This window comes from Nuphar pumila, chromosome 13 (assembly GCF_984573655.1).
Source record: "Nuphar pumila chromosome 13, dmNupPumi1.hap1.1, whole genome shotgun sequence".
In the NCBI taxonomy this organism is placed as follows: Eukaryota; Viridiplantae; Streptophyta; class Magnoliopsida; order Nymphaeales; family Nymphaeaceae; genus Nuphar; species Nuphar pumila.
The window spans coordinates 95,129,942-95,143,365 of record NC_143261.1 but is presented as its reverse complement, the minus strand read 5'-3'; positions in this window follow the sequence as shown (position 1 = coordinate 95,143,365).

Sequence of the window (13,424 nt, the reverse complement as noted above, 5' to 3'; positions counted from 1 at the left end):
TCCGTTAAGGGGTTTGAGTACATAATCGTTTCAGGTTTGGGTCAGTTAGGAAACAAAATGGGTTCTGTTCGGTTCAGTTCAGTTCAATTATAAAACGAGTTTCGAGTGCATAACTGGTTTAGGTTTGGGTCTGTTCGGTTTTACATTATGTGAAACCATTTGGGTTGGATATAAAACATGGGTTGGGTCCAAGCAGGCTCAAGCCTTGATTTATAATGCCAAATACTCAACCCATTTTTACTACCTTCTATATTTTGAACTCGACTCAAACTCATGGGTCTACTAAAATCGGGTTGAGCCGGATATAAGCAGTTCGGGTATACCTGACCAAGTTACACCTGTAGACTGAGAAACCATCCAAGTTGGTTGTTACACCCATAGTGACAAAAGTTTTTTTACAGCAAAATCTCATTTTTCAAAAAACTTGCAAGAAATAAAAAAAAATCATAAATCTCGCATTTTTTTGCAAAATCTTGGCAATAAAAAAAAATTTAAAATATAAAAAATATTTTTATAAGAAAATATTAATAAAATTTAGTTAAAAATAAAAATATATGGTTAAATAGCCATTTAAAACGTAAATATCACATTTAAACAGCAGTATTTATGTTTTTTCATAAATCTCACGATATTTTGAAAATCTCTTGAAAAAATGCCATTTTAAACTTTCAGGAAATTTCTCACGATATTATCGTGAGATTTTCATAAATCTCACGATATTTGTCACTATGGTTACACCTTCAAACCTTCATTTGACCTTGTGGGGTGAAGCTCTTAGGACTGCAGTGCATATTCTGAATAAGGTTCCTACGAAGGTTTATCAAAAGACTCCTTACGAGTTATGGAAAGGTAGAAAACCTTCTTTGTCATATATGTGCATATGAGAATATCTAGCAGAAGCTGAATTGTATAACCCACATATAAAAGCTTTTGATCCTAGGACAACTAGTGGTTTCTTCATTGGATATTCAGAAAGATCGAAAGGCTTTAGGTTTTATTGTCCATCTCATGCACCACAAATAGTGGAAACAGATAAAGCACGATTTCTTGAAAATGATTCTGTTGAGATAGATGTATCTCAAAATATTGATTTTGAGAAAATGCAGGTTTCACACCTGCTAAGGATAAAGACCTGATTTTCTTTATCATTGTTCCTTCAAATAGTGTAAGAGAAAGTCCAGTCAATGACTATCAATCCCAATTAGATCCAGTTGTTGATGATGATATACAACAACAATAGGATACATAGGCTCATTTTGAACCACCTGTAGCACCTGTATAGAGATCCACCAGAATCAGGAAATTTGTTATCCATCCGGACTATGTGGTGTATTTACAAGAGTCAAATGATTTCATAGACATTGATGAAGATCTGTTCACATTTGCAGAAGTCATTGAAAGTGAAAGATCAACACATTGAATTAATGTTATGAAAGAAGAGCTTGACTCTATGGCAAAGAACCAAGTGTGGGATCTTGGACTTTTACCTATTGAAGTTAGACATGTTGGTTGTAAATGGGTTTATAAAACCAAAACAGACTTTAAAGGTCATGTAGATATGTATAAGGCTAGGCTTGTTGTAAAAGGTTTCACACAGATAGAAGGCATTGATTATAATGAGACTTTTTCTCTTGTCTCAACTAAGGAATCATTAAGAATAATCATAGCTCTCGTAGCTCATTTTGATTTAGAGTTGTATCAGATGGATGTGAAAACTGTCTTCCTGAATGGGGATCTGGATATGGAGGTATACATGCAATAACCTCCTAGTTTCATTATAGATGACTCGAATAACTTAGTTTGCAAATTGAATAAGTCAATTTATGGACTTAAACAGGCCTCCCGCCAGTGGTATAAGAAGTTCAATCGAGTAATAATAAACTTTGGATTCACTGAAATCATTATTGATCAGTGTATTTACATTAAGACTAGTAGGAGTAAGTTCATAATTTTGGTTTTATATGTTGACGATATTCTTCTTGCAACTAATGATTTGAGTCTATTACATAAAACAAAAGATTTTCTTTCTTCTCATTTTGATATGAAATACATGGGTGAGGCAACTTATGTCCTTGGAATCAAGATCCGTCAGGCCTCCCGCCAGTGGTATAAAAAGTTCAATCGGGTAATAATAAACTTTGGATTCACTGAAAACATTATTGATCAGTGTATTTACACTAAGACTAGTAGGAGTAAGTTCATAATTTTGGTTTTATATGTTGACGATATTCTTCTTACAACTAATGATTTGAGTCTATTACATGAAACAAAAGATTTTTTTTTCCTCTCATTTTGATATGAAATACATGGGTGAGGCCACTTATGTCCTTGGAATCAAGATCCATCGTAACAGAACTAAGAGTGTCCATGGCCTTTCTCAGAAATCCTATATCCATAAGGTTCTTAAAAGATATGGGATGGAGAATTGTTCTCCTTGTTCATCACCTATAGTGAAAGAGGATAAATTGAGCTTAAAGGACTATCCTCAGGAAGATATTGCGAAGGCTCAGATAGATGTCCTATATGCTTCAACAGTTGAGAGTTTGCAGTACGCGCAGACCTGCACTCGACCTGATATAGCATTTGCTGTAGAAATGCTTAGTAGATATTAGTCAAATCCAGACATTGTGCATTGGAAAGCAATGAAGAAGGTTATGCGCTATTTACAAGGAACAAAAGATTATATGTTGACCTACAGAAAAGCTGACCACCTAGAGGTCATTGGATTCTCTAATGCAGACTTAGAAGGGTGTATTGACAGTAGAAAATCCACTACTTGATACATTTTCCTTCTAGCGGGTGGTGTTGTCTCATGAAGAAGTGGAAAGTAGTTTACCACTGCTGCTCATACTATAGAGGCAGAATTTATTGCTCTGTATGAGACTTCATCACAAACCATTTAAATAAGAAACTTTATTATAGGTCTTGGTATTGTGGACTCTATTGAGAGACCATTAAAGATCTTTTGTGATAATGAAGCAGTTGTGTCCTTTTCAAATAACAACAAGAGCTCAACATTGTGTCGACACATGGAGTTAAAATATTTTGTTGTTAAAGAAAGGACTGAGAATCATATAGTATGTATTGATACAATTGAGACAAAGGAAATGACTGTGGATCCCCTTACTAAAGGGCTAGCACCGGGATTGTATTATCAACATGTAAAGGGGATGGGTCTTTTTGATTCCTTCTGATGTATGACAATACATTATGTGATCATATTTGCGTTTATGTTTTTGATTCTTTAAGGTTTTGTATTATTGTTGATTTTGCATAAAGAATCTCTCATATGAGTTAGAAAGAGTAACAGAATAACAATATTAAAGGACCAATAGAATATGTGAGAGACCAACCTATTCATAAAGGTAATTTTCTACATGCCTAAGCACTGAAGGTAAATTGTAGTGTAGTATATGGGAATATGACATTTCATAAAGGAGTGTTCATATCCATGACTCATATGTTTCATCCTTGCGATAAAGGGTGGCATGTAAACCCACATGAAAAATTAAATCGAGATAACAATATACACCTCGATTTAGTACACTTTTGGTGTCAATGGGTCAAGTGGGAGAATATTGGACATTATGGGTTAAGGGTCTACCCTACAATGTGACCCGGTTTGACAATCATTAGTGGGTCACATTAGTGACCACATAATGGGGTATAGATACCATATTCACGTAACTGCCTTATTATCTCATTATATAAAGAGGTTAAGAGGCTACGAAGATTGATGAGTTATTTGTAGCAATTGTCCTACCAAAAGAAATTCACATTCTGATATCGTGGAAGAGTCCTGCTCACCATCAACCTAAGGCCTGGGCTTATTGTGGGGTGTCGATCGACTGAGGAGAACGCTGAATTCCCTACAAGCGTCCATGATGAATTAATGGTAGGCTTCCTGCATTTTGTTTCACGGGATTGACAAACATAAAGGTCTTAAAAGACATTTGCTAATAATCACATGAAGACTTGTTTTCTACCCAATAATGTTTATATATTATAAGTTTTAAAAATTTGAAAATCTAAAGCTTCTAATAATTAGGAGTAGGTCCCCCAGCACCTTTATCATATATATATATATATATATATATATATATATTTATTTATTTTTTATAATTAAAAACAAAATATAATTGTATTCAAAACTTATTAAAAATATTACAAAACATGACATGTATTAAAATAATGTCTTATGCGTGTCAAAATCATGTCAGCATGGTTTGATTGCACATCCGACAACGTCTGCGGATCATTGTTGTTCGTATCCTTACGGAGTCGACACTAACGGCGAACAGTCGAAATGCCTGGAACGGCGAACAGTCGACACTATCTAGCGGGACATTTTTTAAGTGTCCTGCAACGTTCCATCCTTCTCTCCCGGGACATTTACAAAAACTGAGCATGTTCAGTACAACTATGCGCATGACCAGCAATGTTCAAATAGGACTACTCTAGACAGTCCTATATGTGCAATCAAACACTACGTCACCCATGACACACATTCTAAATAATGTGTCACTGTGACGTATGTTCACTCTTCTTATAACGAATTATTCTTATCGACTTCAATTAAAAAAAACAGTTCATTCTACAATTAATGATGCAGTCCTTATTTTTTAGAAAGGCAAGCTGGGTTAGGGACCCCTATCACAACAACAGCCGCCCCATGTGGCAGAGGGATTCTGTCCTTGGCCTTCAGTGGTGGGAATGATGGAGTCCTTCAATGACTAGACCTTTGGGTTGCTAAAAAATTAGGGACGGGAAACCTGTTATTGTTAGGTATGGATAACGGGTGGGTCAGGCTGGCCCGACCCGGTTAGTGGACGAGCTTGATGGACAGTTGACAGGCCGGGCTAGGTCAAACTTGACCCATTGACCAACCAGGTCGGGCTTAGGCCCAAGTATAGTACAAAGTCTATAGCCCACCCATTTGGCCCATGGGCGTAATTTGGGCTGGGTTATAAATCATCTTATATTCACGATTTTTACAATTATTTCTTTCGATTCATATGTTTTTAAATGTAAATTTTAAAAAATACAACATAAGTAGAACTCAAGATGAATCCAATTTTTGAATAGCATACTTTACTCTTTCTCTCTCTTTATATATATTCACTGAATATTCCAATCATCTTATATTCACGATTTTGGATGGCACGCAATGATGCTACTTTCCGTCAAATTCAGGTCATCCTTAATAATCTTGTCCATAAAATCTTGGTCGATGTATATGCGATTCTACGTATGCATCTTAGAGACCTCTCATTTTGTCTAAACAACGTTCACTCATCGGTGGTTTTTTCTAATCCAACGGATTCTGGTTGAGCTTGGCTTTGTTGTTTGTTGCTAGTTGGCTCTAGTTTTTTTTTTCTTTAGCTTTTATTTTTCTATATTTTAGTTTTTGTTTTCTATTTTGTTCGATTCATGGGTTCAACATTTTGTTGATCTTCATGAGTGATAATGTTGATCCTCTTTCGGGCTCTCTTTATATATAGAGAGAGAGATAACTCAACAAGCCCCATTTTTTGTTCTGCCCCATTATGCTCCATAGTTTTGGAGTATTTTTATGATAGCCGTTAGATGTGTTTAGCTTGCTCGATTTAGTGTGAATCGACTTTTGGATCATGTTTTTTCGATGAAAAAACATGATTTTATGAGTAAAAAAAAACTGGTACGAAAAAACCAAAAAATGAACCTTTTTGAGGGTGCAGAATGAGAAGGTGGGCAAGAGGAGCCCATTATATATATATATATATATATATATATATATATATATATATATATATATATAGGGAGAGAGAGAGAGAACTGGACATGTTAGGCCCTATTTTTCATTCTGCCCCATAGTTTTGAAGTGTTTTATGATAGATATGAACCATTAGATGTGTTTATCATACTTGATTTAGTGTGAATCGATTCTTAGATGATGTTTTTTTAACGAAAAATATGATTTTATGAGCCTAGAAAAACTGGTACCTTCATAGCCATTGATTTTGGATTATCGAAAAAAACTGTATACAGGTTAGGCTCAGGTGATCCAAAAACCTGTTCTCAATAAACAAAACCTATAGATCACATCTATGGTGTTAGATGTGAGAAAAAACCCACAAAAAGGTAGGCGGGATGAGCGCATTACTCATATAAGAAGCCCGTGGGCCAGATCATTAGCTTGTTGGCCCGACCTGACCAGAGATTTTGTCCAGTTGAGTTTAAGCCTAGTTGATAGGAGCTGTCAGTGCAGGTCTCTTTGTGGTCGGACTTTGCAGGTTCAAAACCCCGGTGGTACGATTGAACGGTAACTGGTGGGGTCTGCTTAACCTCATCTTGCCTTTAAAAAAAAACTTCCTAGTAACCAGAAAATACACTCAACTTTGGCTTTGTGGCAAGTGATGTCCCCATGAGTTTGAAACCGTGATCATCCCATACCAGGTGACAAATCCATGGTCACTAGTCAAGAAGGCAGAGCCATTATGGGTCGCCAGCTTCTTAGTCATAGAGCAACAGCAGGTTCACTCAATGGAGGATCAGGTGCAATGTGAGTGAATGACACCCATGAAAACTTTGGGATGCCAAAACCTACATATTTGCAAACCAAGTTTTCAAAAAAATACCTATTTTTTTGAAAAATCTGCTCAAAACATAGTTTCAACTGGGTTTGAAAACCCAGTTTATCGGGGGTAGGAGGCGCTGCTCCACCTCAACGTTTTCTTTTTTGGGGCCTTTTTTGATCAGGCAATATTCCGACCATTTCCGGCAAGCAATCGACCGGAAAATGATCCGCATGGTACTGACCAGCTAGGACGGTACCATGTTGTCCATTTTACGACTGGTTGTGGCTATAAAAAATTTCTTTTTTTTTTTTGCCAAAAGAAAAAAACTAATTGGAAAATGACCATGGGTTTTTATTGTTTTTTTTCTTCGACGCTTGGCCGTTTTGCAGAAAAATGGCCGGGATGGCACCAACCGACATTGGCAATGCCAAGGTGATGGAAATATTTTCATAAGGCAGCCAGTTATCACGATAAGCTCGACATATGCCTCAACAGATTGGGAGATGATCTTGCAAATTTTAGTGCAGATTTTTAGCATTATTTGTTGGGGTAGTTGTTATATTTTTTTATACATATTCATCCTTTGTATCTTGCCTTGTCATATTTTTACTTTATTATATTTATATCTCATGTACATGGTGAAGAAATAATAAGAGAAAGAAAAGCCTACTGTGTTGCCTTCTATCGTGGATGTAGGTCCATTGTGACTGAACCATGTAAACTTGTTCGTGTTGATATTCTTTTCTTATTATCATATTTTAACATGGTATCAAAGTAGGTGTTCTGTTGATATTGGTCTTCTGGTGCTCTGCTGATATTTTTTTTGTGTGTCCTTATGGCTAATAGATATGATAATAATGGTGGAACTGGGTCAACACCAACTGGTGGTGGCACAACCTCCATTGTTGTTCAAGAATCTACAAGTCCTTCACACAAGATAACATCATTGTTGTTGAATGGAACAAACTATGCCTCATGATCCAAGGATGCCATGCTCTATCTAAGCGAAAAATCAAAGCTTGAATATGTTACAGGTGATCCATCTAAGCCAAATCATGGTGATCCTAAATATAAAGAGTGAAAATCTAACAATGATTTAGTTATGTCTTGGCTACTCAATTCAATGGAGCCAAAAATTACTGAGGGTTTTCTTTTCTTTGAAACTACCGAACAAATGTGGAAGGCAGCACGAGAGTTATATAGCGAGCAATATGATATAGCCTGTATATATCAACTCTCTCAAAGCATTCAAAGAAATAAGAAAATGAAGAATCAACCCTTCTGTGAGTATCTTGGTAAAATGAGAGCGATATGGGACGAATTGGACTCTTACACTCGTACTTCCATGAATCAGATATCTTTTCAAAAAATAAGAGAGCAAGAAAAAATATTTTAACTCCTTGCTGGCCTCGATTCTGAATATGAGAATTTATGTAGTCAAATTTTGATGGACACCGAACTCCCTCCTCTGAACAATGTTTACTCCATTATTATGAGAGAAGAAACTCGTAAGAAAGTGATGAACCCTATAAAAGATGGTAAATCTAGTAGTGAACAGAATAACAAAGTTGCTTTTGCTACCGTCTCAACCTCCATGTCCAAAAGTAGTGAGCAAAACGTTTGTAGAAACATAACCAAAAGATTTTGCCCACACTGCAAAAAGGAGAGACATACCAAGGAGAGATGTTCGTTCTTGCATGGCAAACCGAGCGTACCAAAGCATGAAAAACCAAAGGACACAACCTCTGCCAAAGTCGCTCAGGCCAATCCTTTTGAAACACACTATCTCATCGACAAACTTACCGAGTTAATCTAGAGTTACAATCACATGGCCAATGTTGTTGCCGCATCAGCCAACACCTCAAACACTTCAGGTAAAATTCTGCCTTATTCAAAATTTGATTTGTGGATTGTTGATTCTGGGGCTAGTGAACATATGACCAATACAAAGGGTGATTTGGCTAATTACAAAGACTTGGATTATAAAAAAGAAGTCACCACCGCTAATGGATCATTCATTAGAGTAGACGGAATTAGTGAAACATGTTTTATAGAAAACTCAAAAAATTCAAAAGTCTTATATATGTCGCAGCTATCCACTAACCTTTTGTCAGTGTCCAAGATTACTTAAGAATTAGATTGCAGAGCTATTTTCACTCCAACTAGTGTAATGTTTGAGGACTTGGGATGATTGGTGAATGAAGGATGTCTAAAGGACTCTATATTCTAGATAAGAAGGAGATTGCCTTGATGGTTTAACCTAAAAATAAAAGTCAGCTTTGGTATATGAGGTTGGGACGTCCCTTTAGTCTCACGTTAAGAACTCTTTTGCCTGGTTTATGCTTTAATTCACATGAATGTGAAATTTGTCAATATGCTAAGTTGACTAGACCGTCGTTTCTTATTTATGAAAATCATGCTACTAATTTTTTTGATCTTGTACATACAGACGTGTGGGGACCTGCCCCGGTGGACTCATCAAAAGATGAGGTGTTTACTAAGTTTTGCGAGTTCTACAAATTTATTGAGACTCAATTTGATAAAAGAATCAAGGTCCTTAGATCCGACAATGAAACTGAATACAAGAACTCATTGTTTGAAAGTTTTGAAAAAGAAATTGGGATGGATCATCAATTTACCTGCACTAGTACTCCTCAGCAAAATGAAGTTGTTGAGCGCAAGAATCGATATCTTCTTGAGGTTATAAGGTCTCTTCTTTTCCAAATGAAAGTGCCAATTTTTTTTTTGAATAATGCTATTTTAACTACATGCTATACTATTAATTGCCTTTCTAGTAAACAACTTGGAGGAAAATCTCTCCTTGAAATTCTTAAAAGGAAAGGAATTGGCGTTGAGCATTTTAAGATTTTTTGTTGTACTGTGTATGTCAGAATTAAAGGAATTGATAAACTTAGTCATAGAGCGACTAAGTATGTTTTTCTTGGATATTCTTCAGTCAAGAAAGGATATCAGTGCTATGATCTGAAAGATGATAAACTCTATATCTCTCGGGATGTAGTATTCGATGAAAGCAAAGCCTTTTTTATGATGAATATAAGGAGAATACATGTGAGGGGGAGATAGTGCTTCCTAATATATCTTGGTATGATGATCTTGTCGCCATACCTCATATTGATGAAAGTGCTTCATGCAACAATGAAAGCTTGAGCCAAACTGAAGTTGTTACCAATATTGGTGAAATTTTACAAAATCCTCCTATGTGGAGGAGGTCTCAAAGGGTCAGCCGTCTACCAAGTCGGCTTAATGATTTTGTTACATATGCTGCCACTGCTCATCCTATTGAAAAATATTTGTCTTATAATCATGTTTTTAAGGAATTGGTCGCTTTTCTTGGTCACATTGAAGCCCAAAGAGAGCCTACTTTATTCCAAGCGGCAAAAACTCAAACACAGTGGATTTGAGCCATGCAAGAGGAACTTGACGCCTTGCATAAAAATAAAACCTAAGAAATTACCCCTCTCCTTAAGGGAAAATGAGCGGTGGGTTGCCGATAGGTATACAAAATCAAGTACAAAAGTAACAGGATTATAGAGAGACATAAGACCCATTTAGTGGCTAAAGGTTATACTCAAATTAAAGGGCTTGACTATGAAGAAACCTTTGCCTCAGTAGCAAAGATGAATACTGTCAGGACTTTTCTTAGTATTGCTTGCAACTTTGAATGACCCTTATTTCAATTAGATGTCAAAAATGCCTTTCTGCAAGGTGATCTTAATGAGGAAGTATATATGAATTTACCTTTTGAACATCCTAAAAAAGCGAACCTAAATCTTGTCTGTAAGCTTAAAAAGTCTATTTATGGGTTAAAACAATCTTCTTGAGCTTGGCATCATAAACTCAGTTAGGAGCTTGAAAAAGAAGGTTTTGTGAGAAGTTATGTTGATAGCGTCTTGTTTAAGAAAAGTGATGGTGAAAAAATTATTATTATTCTTATTTATGTGGATGACATAATTGTCACTAGCAATGATCAAAGTAGCATTGACAAAACAAAAAGTTTTTTGCAAGGTTCATTTGATGTCAAAGATCTTAGGTGATTACAATATTTCTTAGGTATCGAAATAGCCCATTAAAAAAAGGGTTTATTTCTTTGTCAAAAGAAGTATGTCATGGATCTTCCTATCGAAACTGAAAAAATAAGATTCAAACCTGCAGCTACTCCTATTGAATCTCATGAGAAACTTGATGGTTCTATGGAAGAAGTTATGACTGATATTGAAGGATATCAAAGACTTGTGGAAAAACTTATTTATTTGACTGTTACTCGGCCTGATCTTACTTATGATGTAAACTTGGTTAGTCAACATATGCATGCTCCTAAATAGATACATATGAGAGTTGTAGATCGGATCCTTAGATATCTGAAAGGATCTCTTGGACAAGGCATATGATATAAAAGAAATGAAAATACTGACATAAAAGGCTACTCGGATGCAGACTGAGCAGGAAGTTTGGACCAAAAATTCACCACTGAATATTGTGTGTTCGTCGGAGGTAACCTAGTTTTATGGAAAAGTAAAAAGCAAAGTCTTGTTGCTAGGTCAAGTGCAGAGACAGAGTATCGGGCTATGGCAACAACGATTAGTGAATTAACATGGATCAAATCTCGTTTGAAAGACATTAGCTTCAAAGTTGAGAATTTCATACCAATGTATTGTGACAATCAAGCTGTCATTAATATTGCAGCAAACTCAGATTTTCATAAAAGAGCCAAGCATATTGAAACTGATTGCCACTATGTTAGAGAAAGTTTAAAATGGGGTCCTTTGCACACCATATATTCAGAATTCATATCAATTGGCCGATGGTTTCACAAAGAGAGTCTAACATAAACATTTTAATGACCTTGTAAGCAAGTGATGATGTTTTAACATATACACCCCACTTGAGGGGGGAGCGATGAAAATATTTTCATAAGGCAGCTAATTATCACGATAAGCTTGACATATGCCTCAACAGATTGGGAGATGATCTTGCAAATTTTAGTGCAGATTTTTATCATTATTTGTTGGGGCAGTTGCTATATTTTTGGATACCTCCTCATCCTTTGTATCTTGCCTTATCGTGTTTTCACTTTCTTATATTTATGTCTCATGTACATGGTGAAGAAATAATAAGAGAAAGAAAAGCTTACTATGTTGCCTTCTGTCATGGATGTAGGTCCATTGTGATTGAACCACGTAAACCTGTTTGTATATATTGATATTTTTTCCTCATTATCATATTTTAATAGATGGTCAGAAAATGGCCAGTCATCTTTTTTTATGGGGGTTTTCTTTGATGCCCAACCATTTTTCGACATCTATCGGCCAGAAAATGGTCGGTCTCACACCGGTGGAGTGGCCTTGGTTGATGCCAGTTGGACCATTTGTCGTTGATAAATGGCTGTGTTTTTTAACTTTTTTGAGTATTTTTATAATAAGAACTTGAAAAAACAAGTTTTCCAAACAACAAACCAGGCTTGCAAAAAGCAGGGTTTTAAGCATAACCTAATTTTTTTTTCAAAACTTAGTTTTGCCCCTTGTCAGAGAAGACTTTCATAGGAAAAACAAGTTTTGCTTAGGAAAGTTTTTGATAAGTTTCTCAAAAAAGTCTGTCTAGCATGAGAAAAACAAAATAGAAAAATGTGAAAAAATGAGAGATAAGAGAATGAGGGTGGTGGTGATGGTGGGTGGCGGTGAGATGTGATTAGACGGGTAGTAGATAATATAAAACTTGGTAAGAAACATCCTTCCACCCCTTCCACGAAAGAACATTTTCTATCAAAAAGTGCATTTTTTAGAAAAACTCTCACAGCAAAAAAGTCTCTCGCATTACCTTTTTAGCATCTTTGTCATTTCCAAAAGTGCAACAGCAGCTGATCACCCTCATTTTTGGAATACAACTAGGGGGTGTCAATGGGTCAGGTTTACCTGGACCCCACCTGGACTAAACCTTTTAAGGTTCGGGTATGGTGACAAATAAGATGACCCAATTAAGACTTGGGTCCAGACTAAAAGGTCCAACTAATACATGAACCCGGGTATAGTTTGTAAAATTTTATGTCAGACTTGAGCTTGACCCAAGTTCTCATTAAGACCCGCAATTTTTCAATGTAATAAAAAATATTATTTTATCATGTTTAGTTCATGTAGTTCTTATTGGGTCTGCTGGTCGATTAGACCCGAATCTTAACCCCGTACTATACCCAAAAATTGGTCGCAGTCTGATTCTACCAGGATCCGAATCAAACAGGACGCACTGACACATATACAACATAGGGCTCACGCAATGAAGAAGGGTGATAAGGTGCATAGTGTGCAATTAATTACATTTGCACCTCATCTTCCCTCCGTTCTCTCCAAGGGTTTTACTACATGGTAGTCCCACTCAATCATGATGGTTTATTCATCGTTGAGAGAGAACATTTTTGCCCTTAATTACAAAAATGGGTGTCATGTTTTTCTGACTTTTCTGATATAACACAGTTTATTCATAGATCAAATTATAATAGTAATTTTGTGAGTGTGAGGATGAATGAGTATTTTTTTTTCAAAGGTTAATATAGAAAACAGCCCAAGGGGTTTGGGTGCAGTGAAATGAGCCTTCCATTAAACGAGTGGTTAGTGTTTTATTCCCATAAGTGTCAAACTCCTTGAATTAATGAGGGCAATGGACAAAAGTCAAAGATCAAGTGTTTGCTTCTTCTTTGCTCAGCCTAAATTGGACAACTCTTTAAGGGTAAGGGGTGCACCATGGGGTTACACCATCGGAAAAGCCACCGTAAGTACAATAGGCTTAGCCATGAAAAAAAAAACAATACAAGAAACAAAAAAGAATCACATTAAGTAGGTCCCAATTTTAACTCGT